Here is a 10867-nt window from a genome sequence, read left to right on the forward strand (position 1 = left end):
GCTGCTGCCTCTGTCTTGAATTTTCTAGTCCTCATAAGAGAGCCCCTCCTCCTCTCTCATTCCCGGGCCGCGTTTCTTCCTCGTTAGCTGCTTTTAGTTGTCAGGTTCCATTTTATGGTATTGGCCCCAGGGGAAAACTCTGAAATAGCCTCACAGGTACATTTATGGATTAAAAGCTATCCAGTGAGCTTGTAGAGCGTCCTGGTTTGCTTCAGGCTCAGCTTTTACATGGGTGGAAACACAACAGCTTTCTTTGCACGCTAGCCACTTGCTGACTGTGTGCCCCAGAATGGTTACTTAGCTTTGGTAAGCTTGTTTTGTGCCTCATAAGTTCGGGGGATCATTCTACCCACCCCACACACTTCCCAGTCCATCTGTGAGGATCAAATAAGAGACAGTGGTGTGTGGAAACCTTTATAAGCTATAAGCATATTTATAGCATATACGCTATATGCATGTAATGTGCATATTATAACATATGACTAACATATTAACGATCAGATCCTTAAAAATGTTTCTAGTCTTGCCTAAGGGAGTTCACCTGAGGGGATGGATCAGAGCACCCACTCACAACCACCTGTTATTTCAGCTCTAGGGGGTCTGATACCCTCCTCTGGGCTCTGTGGGCAACAGGCAGGCATGTGGTATACAGACATACATGTAGGAGAAACACCCATACAAATAAAAAATTTAAAAAAATAAAGGAGTGTACTTTATAAACTAGCACAGATCGCATTCACATTTGCAAATGTGTGCACGTAGAACTTTATGCGAAGCATGGCAGGGCATAGAGATCATCCCAGCACTCGGAAGGTACAGTCAAGACCATCTCTGACTAAACAGCAAATTAAAGTTCAAGGCCAGCCTGTGCTACAAGAGGCCCTGTTTGAAAACCCACAACGGCAGCTCCATTTTGTTTGTTCTCTATTTTAGATACACGGTTAATACCTGACTAGCCAGTTTGTTGATAAGGTCAATTCAGAAATATCATTAATACACTGGAATCTTTCCGTGACTGTGTGAAAATGTGTGTAACAGTTTCTCCTGTGGGCTGGGGGTGTGTTCCTGGCTGCAAAAGAGAGAAAACAGCTCCAAGTCATTCTCCCTGTTAAATCAAAGATGTGATTGACACTGGTTTTGCCAAGCCCAAGAGTGTCTATTCACTTGAGAATATCTTTTACATAGTTTAATTTTTTATTTATTATCAGTTTTTAAGTTGTGCGTGTGTGTGTGTGTATGTTCACACACATGTGAATGCTAGTACTTGAGGAGTCCAGAGAGAGCATTAGATTTCCTAGAGCTGGAATCACAGGCCATTGTGAGCTGCCTGATGTAGGCATTGGGGCTTGAACCTGGGTTTTCTGCAAGAGCAGTACCCAGACAAACTGCTGAGCCAGCTCTCCAGCTGCCCAAAAGGCCAAAAGGATTTTTTTTTAAGATTTATTTATTACGTACACAATTTTCTGCCTGTATGTACACCTGCATGCTGGAAGAAGGCACCAGATATCATTATAGATGGTTGTAAGCCACCATGTGGTGGCTGGAATTTGAACTCGGAACTTTAGAAGAGCAACCAGCACTCTTAACCTCTGAGCCGTCTCTCCATCCCCCCCCCCAAATGATTCTTAATAAAAAGACATTGGGACAGTGTTGGGAGGAAAACCAAGATTTTATTTCACACTATATAAAAAATAAAATGTAAGTATAAAGTGTGCTGATACACGACAAATTCTAGCATTCAGAAGGCTGGAAGGTACAGGGATTCATAGGAGTTCAAGGCTAGCTAGTGTAGTGTGATTTATTTTGTGTGCCTGGCCCTTTAAAGGATCCCCAGCCGACCTTTTGCCCTTCAGCACTGGTTGGCTCTTGGACTTCTGGGTACAGGAGAGCCAGCAGAGGCTGAGAGAGATTGAGGAGGATGGAAGTAGGACTAGAGTAGGGTCAGAGAGTAGACTTAGAGGGTAGGCTTAGAGGGTAGACTTAGAGGGTAGGCGTAGAAAAGACAGCAGTGCAGAAAAGAGAAGATTGAGCAGAGTGAAAATAGGATACAGTTGAAAGTGAATTAGGCTAGCAGAATGAGAAGAGAAGAAAGACAGTTTGGTGACAGTTGAGTGAGGAGAAGCTGAGCTGATCCTGAGAAGATATTGTTAGAAGACAGAAGAACCCACACAAAGTGAAAAGAGAAAAAGAGAGAGAAAGAGAGAGTCTTAAAGCTACAAGCCAGGGTAACAGAACAAGACCTTATGTTAAAAAACAAAACAAAAACCAGAATTACAGTCCCAAGCAGTAAGCCCTAAACAAATACACATATGAGTATCATTAAATGGACTCAGCAGGCCTTGCTTATACATATCACACACACACAAACACACACACATACACCAATAATTAAAGAAGAGGTCATGAATTTGAGGAGTGAGGGAGACAATTATTTTTTCCTTTTTTCTTTTCATCACTTTACATTTCTATCGAAGCACCCTCCCTCCCCCAGGTCCTGCCTTCTCACCCTCTTCCCCCTCACCTTCTCCTCAGAAAAGGGGACTTCCCCCCACCAACCCGCTTTAGCACATCAAGTCACTTGCATCAGGACTAAGGACATCTTTTCCGCTGAGGCCCACCAAGGCAGCCCAGCTAAAGGAAAGGGGTCCAAAAGCAGGTAACAGAGTCCATGCCAGAGACACCCCCTGTTCTGCTTGCTAGGGGACCCTCATGAAGACCAAGCTGCTTATCATCTGGGTATGGGTATGGGACCTAGGTCCAGTCAATGCATGCTCTTTGGTTGGTGGTTTTAGCCCCTATGGCCCCTGCTTAATTGACTCTGTTGGTCTTCTTGAGGTGTTCTTGTCCCCTCTGGGTCCCTCTGTCCTTCCCCTAACGCTTCCACAAGACTCCCTAAGCTCTGGCTAATGTTTGGCTGTGGTTCTCAGTGTCTGATTCAATCAGCTGCTTGGTGCCTCACCGAAGATGGTTATGCTAGTCTCCTGTCTGCAAGCATAGCAGAGTATCGTTAATAGTGTCGGGCTGGCTCTCTCCCATGGGGTGAGTCTCAAGTTGGGCCGGTCATTGTTTGACTCTTCCCTCAATCTCTGCTCCATCTTTATCCCTAGACACTTTGTTGGCATGATAAATTTTGGGTCGAAGGTTTTGTGGGTGGGTTGGTGTCCTACTCTCTCCACTGAAAGTCCTGCTTGGGTATAAGAGGTGGCCAACTCAGTCTCCGTATCCCCCGCTGCTAGGAGTCTCAGCTAGAGTTACCCCAATATCCTAAGGGAGAAAAATATTAAAAGTCCGTAAAGTTGAGAGATGCCTGCAGTTTTATCACTTTGGAGAGAAAGAGGCAGGAGGATTACCTTGAATTCAAGGTCTAGAAGCCAAGAGAGAGGGGGCAGAGAATATTTGCTTAAACTCCACAAAGGGACACAGGAAACAGAAAACTCATACAGGAAATACTTTAAATTTTGACCTCTTTTTGGCAGAATATGCTATCGTAAACATTATAAACAAAATCCAAAAGTTAATCGGTAATGATGGAGAAAATATAATGCATTTTAATAGTTTCCAAATTTGCACCTCTATCTACAGCCTCGTTTATCTGCTTCCCTATCTGATAAAGCCATTTGAACATGTCTAATCTGGTGCATTATCTGCAATATGTCCATTCTCTCCCTTCAACCTACTACATTCACGTCTCCATCACTCCACTAAAATTGTGTTCCTCAAAGGCCATTACTGATATCCATGCTAAATATGCTTCTGGAATAGCATTGTGTGTGTGTGTGTGTGGTGTCTGTGTCCACTGTGTTTATGGGTGTTGTGTATTATTGGTGATTGTGAAGAGTTTAAGTTAGCCTGAATATAACTCCATTTTGAAATAGAGATCTTGACTGGGAGCTGAATTCAGGTACCAGGAAATATCACAGAATGTCCACCCGGCAGGAAACAAAGTTAACTCTCCTAGCAACAGCCTCCAGGAAATAATACAGAATAAATGCTTCATAGAAAATAGAGACAATCTCCCTGGCAATAATCAATGGGAATCAGTTGAGAATCAGGTGGGAAAATTCTACCTGATGTTTCAGATATGGTTTAGAAAAATAGCCATTGTGATTATATGCCTTACACATTGTGATTGTGTGCCTCAGAAAAGGTCACCCTGCCCTGCTAAACTTTACCCAATTCTGTAACACCAAGACTTGTGCCCTCCTGCTTGCTGCCATGGAAACCCCTGATCACAGACTTTCCCTTTAAAAATCTTATTCACTGAGAGCTCAGGGTCCCACTTCTCTACTGCTGCATCAGAGAGACTTGGGTCCTGAGTTCAATCGCTCTCATAATAAAGCTCTCTTGCAATTGCATTGAGTCGTCTCCTGGTGGTCTCTGAGGGTCCTGTGAACCTGGCATTACAATTGAACCTAGGGCCTTGTGCACTTGAACCAGGGGCTCTGCCACTGAGCTACATCACTAACCCCTGCTGTCAAAATCAATGGTTACTTTTGAGTCTTTCTCATCTCTCAGGAGTGCTCAGCATTTTCAACCATTTCCTCCTTTGGGTAATGGTTTACCTTGTCGCTTCCTTGCGATACATTCTTCTGCTTTTTTTGTTTTGTTTTTATCTATTTGAAAAATGCACGAATAAACTTTATAGCACAGATGGCAATTTTCTTTTGTTTATCCCACACATTGTGTGTTTACTCACATCAATGCTAAATTTTCCACAAGGCAAACGTCAATTAGAGATGAATATTCTTTTCCACCTTGTTATTTTTGAAGTTTTGCATTTAGATTTATTTGTTCTATGAGTGTGAGTCTTTTGCCTGCTTCTGTGGATATGCACATACAAGTACCTATTGCCCAAAGAGTTCAAAAGAGAGCATCAGATCCCCTAAAACTGATGTTAGGAATCAATAAGGTTTGTTTGTTTGAGACTGGGCCTCACACTCGGTCCCAGACTGGTCTTGAATTTACTATATAACCTAGGCTGACTTCAAATCCTTCAAGACATCAAGCTCAAGTCATCAGTCTCTGAGGTGAGTGTCCTCAACTGCTGAGCCATCTCACTGACCCCAGTGAGACTTTTCAAGGGTGTAGAATACTTTTGCATCACCCAGATCATTGTATTACTGTCTAGCATCCTTTGCTTTTTTCTTAACTCTTAACTGTAGAGTCACACATACAATTATTATTATTTTTCAATTTCAAAACAAAACAAACAAACAAAAAACCCCATAGATTCTTGAAAGTTTCTCTAGAGGGCAGTATATCTGTTGTGAACTCTTCAGAAGGGTAAAATAAGGCCTCAGGCCCTCCTAAAGGCTAGAGAAAGAACGGAGACAGTGTTAAACTGGCGTGAGCCTCCTGTTGCTTTTTTCTATCTGGGCACATCAGCTCTTCTGAGCCCCACTTATCTATTTTACTTCCAACTACTTTTAACTTCAGAGAGCCTAGCCATACATTCCCTGCAGCAACAGGGGCGGCATCTGGATGAGATTAGAAATCTGGTAGTCAGCTAAAGTCAGGACAGGGTCCTCCTGAGAAAGAACTCAGGACCAGCTAGGTATTCTGGAGCTCAGTTAAAGGGCTGCTTGCCCCGCCCCCCTGCCTTCTAAACTAGTCTAGACATCATCCTGGTAAACCAACCTTCAGTTATCCACGTGGTATAAAGAGCACCCTGAGTTGTACGTCTACTTCGACTACTGATTTGCTTTGGAGGTTATTTAGTCCCTCAGTGGCTCACTTTCTTTATTTGTAAAATGGAGATACCAGGAACATTGTAAGAATTAAGAGAGCGGCGGGCGGTGCTAGCACACCCATTTAACCCCAGAGCCTGGGAAGAAGAGGCAAGCAAATCTGTGATTTCAAGGCCATTTTGGCATACAGAGTGAGATCCAGGAAAGGCAGGACTATTACACAGAGAAACTTTGTCTTGGGAAAAAAAAAATAATTAAATGAGTTACTCTATGTGCCTGAAAGGGGCCTGACCCACAGAGGAACTTTACAAGTCTTCCTTACCACTGCTGATGTCCTATCTGCAGCATGAAACTGGAGAATCACCCCAACCTGGGGAGTGAGGATCCTAGAGGACCCCAACTATAAAGCCTCCCAAGTCAGCAGAGTTCAACCTAGCAGAAAATATTTGAAGGTAACTTCATCTGCTCATTTTCCCACCACATCCTTAGATTCTGACACGACTTTTTCCCATCACAAATGGGGAAACTGAGCCACAGAGACATCTACGAACTTCTTCAAAGCACATGAGTCGTTGAACTAAGACTAGAACTCAGGACTAGACTTAGGATTGAGAGGACATTGAGTGACAGAATTTATGTGCCTACCTCTCAGGTTGGTTTCTAGGTGTGTGAGCTTTTGCTCACCTTCACCATTTGACTGAGGCATTTAGAAACACCAGACGATTACGTCATGCTCAGAGACTCAAGCCATGCACCTAAAGGCCGGATTCCCATTCTGTGGACACTTTCACTATCCACATCCTTTAGTCACATAATCCCAGTTATTTCCTGAAACTATAGGGTTTTCCTAGAAGGGAATTTCAACTGCTTTGCAATAAATCAGAACCGGTTGCTTACATAAGCCCTCACTTTCCTCGTGTCTTTGAGAACACTCGTTCAGTGCTGTCTGGATCTGGTTTCTTGACAGTATTTTCTAGGACTCCAAATAAAGTCCCTTTACCTTTACAGTCCCAATGATTGAATCGATTAACAGTCATGTTGATAAATGAACTCTAAGGGAAGCCAGAACGCTGAGGGGAAACAAGGGCGGCCCACACTCCCCTAAGCTGTGGCTCCCAGAGGAGATGAGGAAGCTTTTCTTGACTTGTGAACAGGATGCCTTTCTGCCTATGTCTGGCCTGTGAATTTCTTGCCTTTCTAGGGTCAGACCTGCCACTTGACCAGAAAGAAGAACACCCGTGATATATAACAATGTAGAAAGCAAAACTCCTCACCCTCAAACTCTCAATTTCCAGAAGCACAGACAACAGGGACTATGTTTAGAGTGGTTATGAAAAGCGGGATGACAGCAGCTAATCAGAGCAAACCCAATGAGGACTGATTCTCAAACACTGAACATGTGGTAGGGACAAGGAAGCTACCAGAACCTTCTACAATAACATCAGAAATCAGGAAAATTCAGCAAAAAGAAGCTAAGGTCTGGGAAGGATGGGTAGCTCCTAGAAGGATACTAGGCAGGGATTCCTGAAGGAGGAAGCTATGGACGTGACAGGAGCAAGCTCGACACTGAAGCAAGATCAATGCAACCCTATCCTGCAGCATGGTCCAGCAGGCTCAGGAGACTGTCAGAGAGAAGCCTTGTGTCTTTAACTGACTGATTCCCATAGCCCCCATCCCAGCCCCTATCTCCACCTACCCTCACCCTCATCCTGGCCTTTATCTCTCCATGTCTGGGCTTTAGGAATGTAATAAAAGTATATCCCTGACTTATAAGATCTCCAGACCCCCTCCGTTTTCATCAGGACTGCAGTCCCAGGTCACCGCCGGCACAGTTGAGAAAGCCCCAGAAGTTTGCGGTATGGACGTGATAATGTGATACAGTAAGAAACGTAGAATCAAAAAGGGCAAAAAGAAAAAGCAAAATCCACTTTCTAGCTGACTGAGCCTAGCTCTCTGGAGTCTGACGCAGTGACTTGTAGTTCCTTCAGACAATCAGAGACCAACTCCTAGTGGCTTCAGGTGCCTTACCCCAAGTGGTGCGTGTCAAAGAAGGCAGCGCTGTCCTAAGATGGACTACCTCAGGACTGTGAGCTGCCCTCTGAATTCTGAATTCCCTTCAAATATCACCCTGCACAGATGGCCCAGGAGGCTGAGTAACTTCTGCTATTAAAGGGTCCCACTACCTCCCAGGAATCTGTGTGTGTGTGTGTGTGTGTGTGTGTGTGTGTGTGTGTGCACATGTTTGAGGGTGCTCACAGAGGCAACGAGAAGTCATCAGATCCGCTGAAGTTGCAGTTGTGAGCTGCCCCATACAGAAACTCGGAACCAAGCTTGGGTCCTTTGCTAGAGCAGCAAGTGCTCTTAACTGTGGAGCCATCGCTTCAGCCCTAACTACTGCACTTCTGTCTGGCATCTATTCTTTATTAGACTTTTATATTAATTCTAGTCTGGTAAATTCTTTTAACCACAAGCCTTGGACTAGTGCCTGTTGGGGAGTGGTTTTGTGCACTGTGTATTCAAATGCTGATTTCTGTACCCAGAGATCTGGTTGCAGTCCAGACACTAGCCTTGTCATTTCTGTGAGGTATCTCCTGTCTCAATGGTGCATAAAAATTGTTACCCATCACCTCTGATTGGTTAATAAAGAGCTGAACAGCCTAAAGTTGAGCAAGAGAATTAAGGCAGGACTTGGGATCCCAGGGAGAAGGTCTGCAGGTGGAGAGAGAGGGAGAGAGGGTCACCACGAAGGAGTTGTCATGAGGGCATGGTTTAACCAGGAGCAGCAGGGCAAGACGAGGATGGCAGGTGACGGGACATGTGGCTGGGAAGTAGGCCAGGCCAGCATAGTCGGGCTAGAACAGATGAGTATTTGCCGAGCTGTAGTGTCTGAAGCTTTTAATAATTATACTAGGTCTCCACATCATTATTTGAAAGCTAAAGTGAACATAGAAAAGCGTTAATTTTTATAAGTTCCTACCAGAAACATGTTTGGTCTTTATCCTCAGGTTTTGGCACAGGAAGCCTAGAATCCCTCACATTTGGGGAGTGAGAAAGAGTGAGGGGGAATATCTTTCTATATCCTAAGCCCTGCTTCCATATTTTTAACCCCTGCTTGAGACAGGGGATTTCTCAAGATGTCCCTATGTATCCCAGGGTGACTCGAGTTCACTGGGTAGCTCCAGGCTAGTCTCCAACTCAAAGCAATCCACCTCTTGAGTGCTGGGATCACAGGCACTCACCACCTCAGCTGGTTCAAAAGCCAAATTCAACCGTATCAGGGGCTTATATAATGATGACTCTATAAAAGCTCTAAATCTAGGGTTCAAAGTTCAGAGAGCTTTCTGATAGCTGAACATCGACATGCCGGGAACATGCCCAAAGGTAGCACATGGGATTCCGTTTATCTCATACCTTGCTTTCTTTCTTCCTTTTATTTTTTTTTTTCAGCTGTTCCTTGGGAGGTAGGTGGGGGGGGGCTTCCCTCTTTCTCACCTCTCTCTACGTCACTATTTAACTCAGGCTATCCCTGAATCCTCCTGCCTCAGATCCCCAAGGTTTGGGATTACAAGTTTCCAGCACCATGGTGAGTTCAGAGCTGAGCCCTTTAGAATAAAGTGGCAATAATACATAGGGAACTTTCCCTGGCTCTCTGAGCTACTCCAGCAAATCACTGAGCGAAGGAAAGGCTTTGTCTGGCAGCTGGTTAGCTAAAGTACATGTCACATGTGGCATTAACTCTGGTGCCTGGCTAGCTGGTGCCACAGCTCTAGGATAGGGGTCTTAAAAGTTAGAGGACTGTTTGATGTGAGGGGAACTCACACATTTGCTGTCATAAGTAAGGTACATGAAAGGCACTTTTTTTTTTTAAGTTTTTGGGGTGTGGGGGTTGATACAGGTTGACGTAGCCTGGGCTGGCATTGAATTAGATGTGTTACCAAGGATGACCCTGAACGACTGGTCTTCCTGCCTACACCTACCAAGTGCTGAGATTACAGGAATTCCCAACCAAGATTCGTGTCTTTTTATTTCCTTCTGCTTACCCTTCCTGCTAATCCATTTGTCACAGCCTCTCTGTAGCGCAGAGATTTCCAGTTTTTGTTCCACAAGACGAAACACGTCAGAAAACTCTCTACTCTCTGTGATTAGTATCCAAGGTTCATTTCTTCAGCAGATTTTTGGGGCCCCCAGGGAAATCCCATCAGAAGCCCCAGGGCCTCAAGAGAGTGTTCCAGGCAGGCAGAGAGAAGCAACTCAGCTCAAAGCATCAGGAACTGCAAACAAGTTGGGAGAGAAACCAGCCCTTGGAGGAGAGCCTTTATTGAGAATTTCCTCTGATTTAGCTGAAGACACTCAAGTCTCTCCTTTTTGGGCAGAATTCTCTTTCCCAAACCAATGCTATCATGCCTTTATTAAGAATGTATATGAAGAGTTTGGGGCTTCATCAACAGGCTCCAGACCAGTGTGGCAAGATGGCTCAGCAGTATCCTCCAAGCATCAGGTCTATAGGAAAGAGGCTGTCGACAGACAGAAATCACCATTGCCTCGCACCAGCCAGCTCCCTCATGGCCGGGACCAGGAAGCTCCTCCCTGGCCTCCGTGGCATAGAGGCCAGACCAAGGAAGAGTGGACATCAGTTCTCATCTTATCCATGGACCAAAGGGCCAGGGATTACTCTTTAAGTTGATATTAAATGATTCGTTGTTATTGTGTAAGGAGTGTAGGTGGTATAAATGATATTTTGCTCAATCTTCATTCATTTCAATATGTAGAGACCATTTCTCAGCAATGTTAGCTTACTTGAAAACCATCACTTTTATTTAATTTCTCGTTAAAACCTCCAGTGTAATGGTGGTATTCTTTCCTGTCCAGAGTCATTGTCTTCATCTCTTAACTTTATAAACACTAGGAAGGGAAGGGAGAACCTGGGAGGATGATCAAGTGAATTTAGAATAAGTCACTTGGGGATAAGAAGCAAGGAAGAATAGGTTTGTTTCCAGAGATACGTACCAAGCGTGCTCAAAGCTGGCAGGAGAGCAGGAAGACATCATCCTTGCAGGTGCGTGTGCCCTGGGGGCGGTGACAGCAGCAGAGCAACTCAGTGTGGGTGCTGCCTCAAGGTGAGGGCAAGGTCAGGAGGAGGAAGGCTGGGTTAGCGTCAGCTGGAATTGGTTCTCCCGCCA

Source organism: Meriones unguiculatus, chromosome 11 (genome assembly GCF_030254825.1).
Source record: "Meriones unguiculatus strain TT.TT164.6M chromosome 11, Bangor_MerUng_6.1, whole genome shotgun sequence".
In the NCBI taxonomy this organism is placed as follows: Eukaryota; Metazoa; Chordata; class Mammalia; order Rodentia; family Muridae; genus Meriones; species Meriones unguiculatus.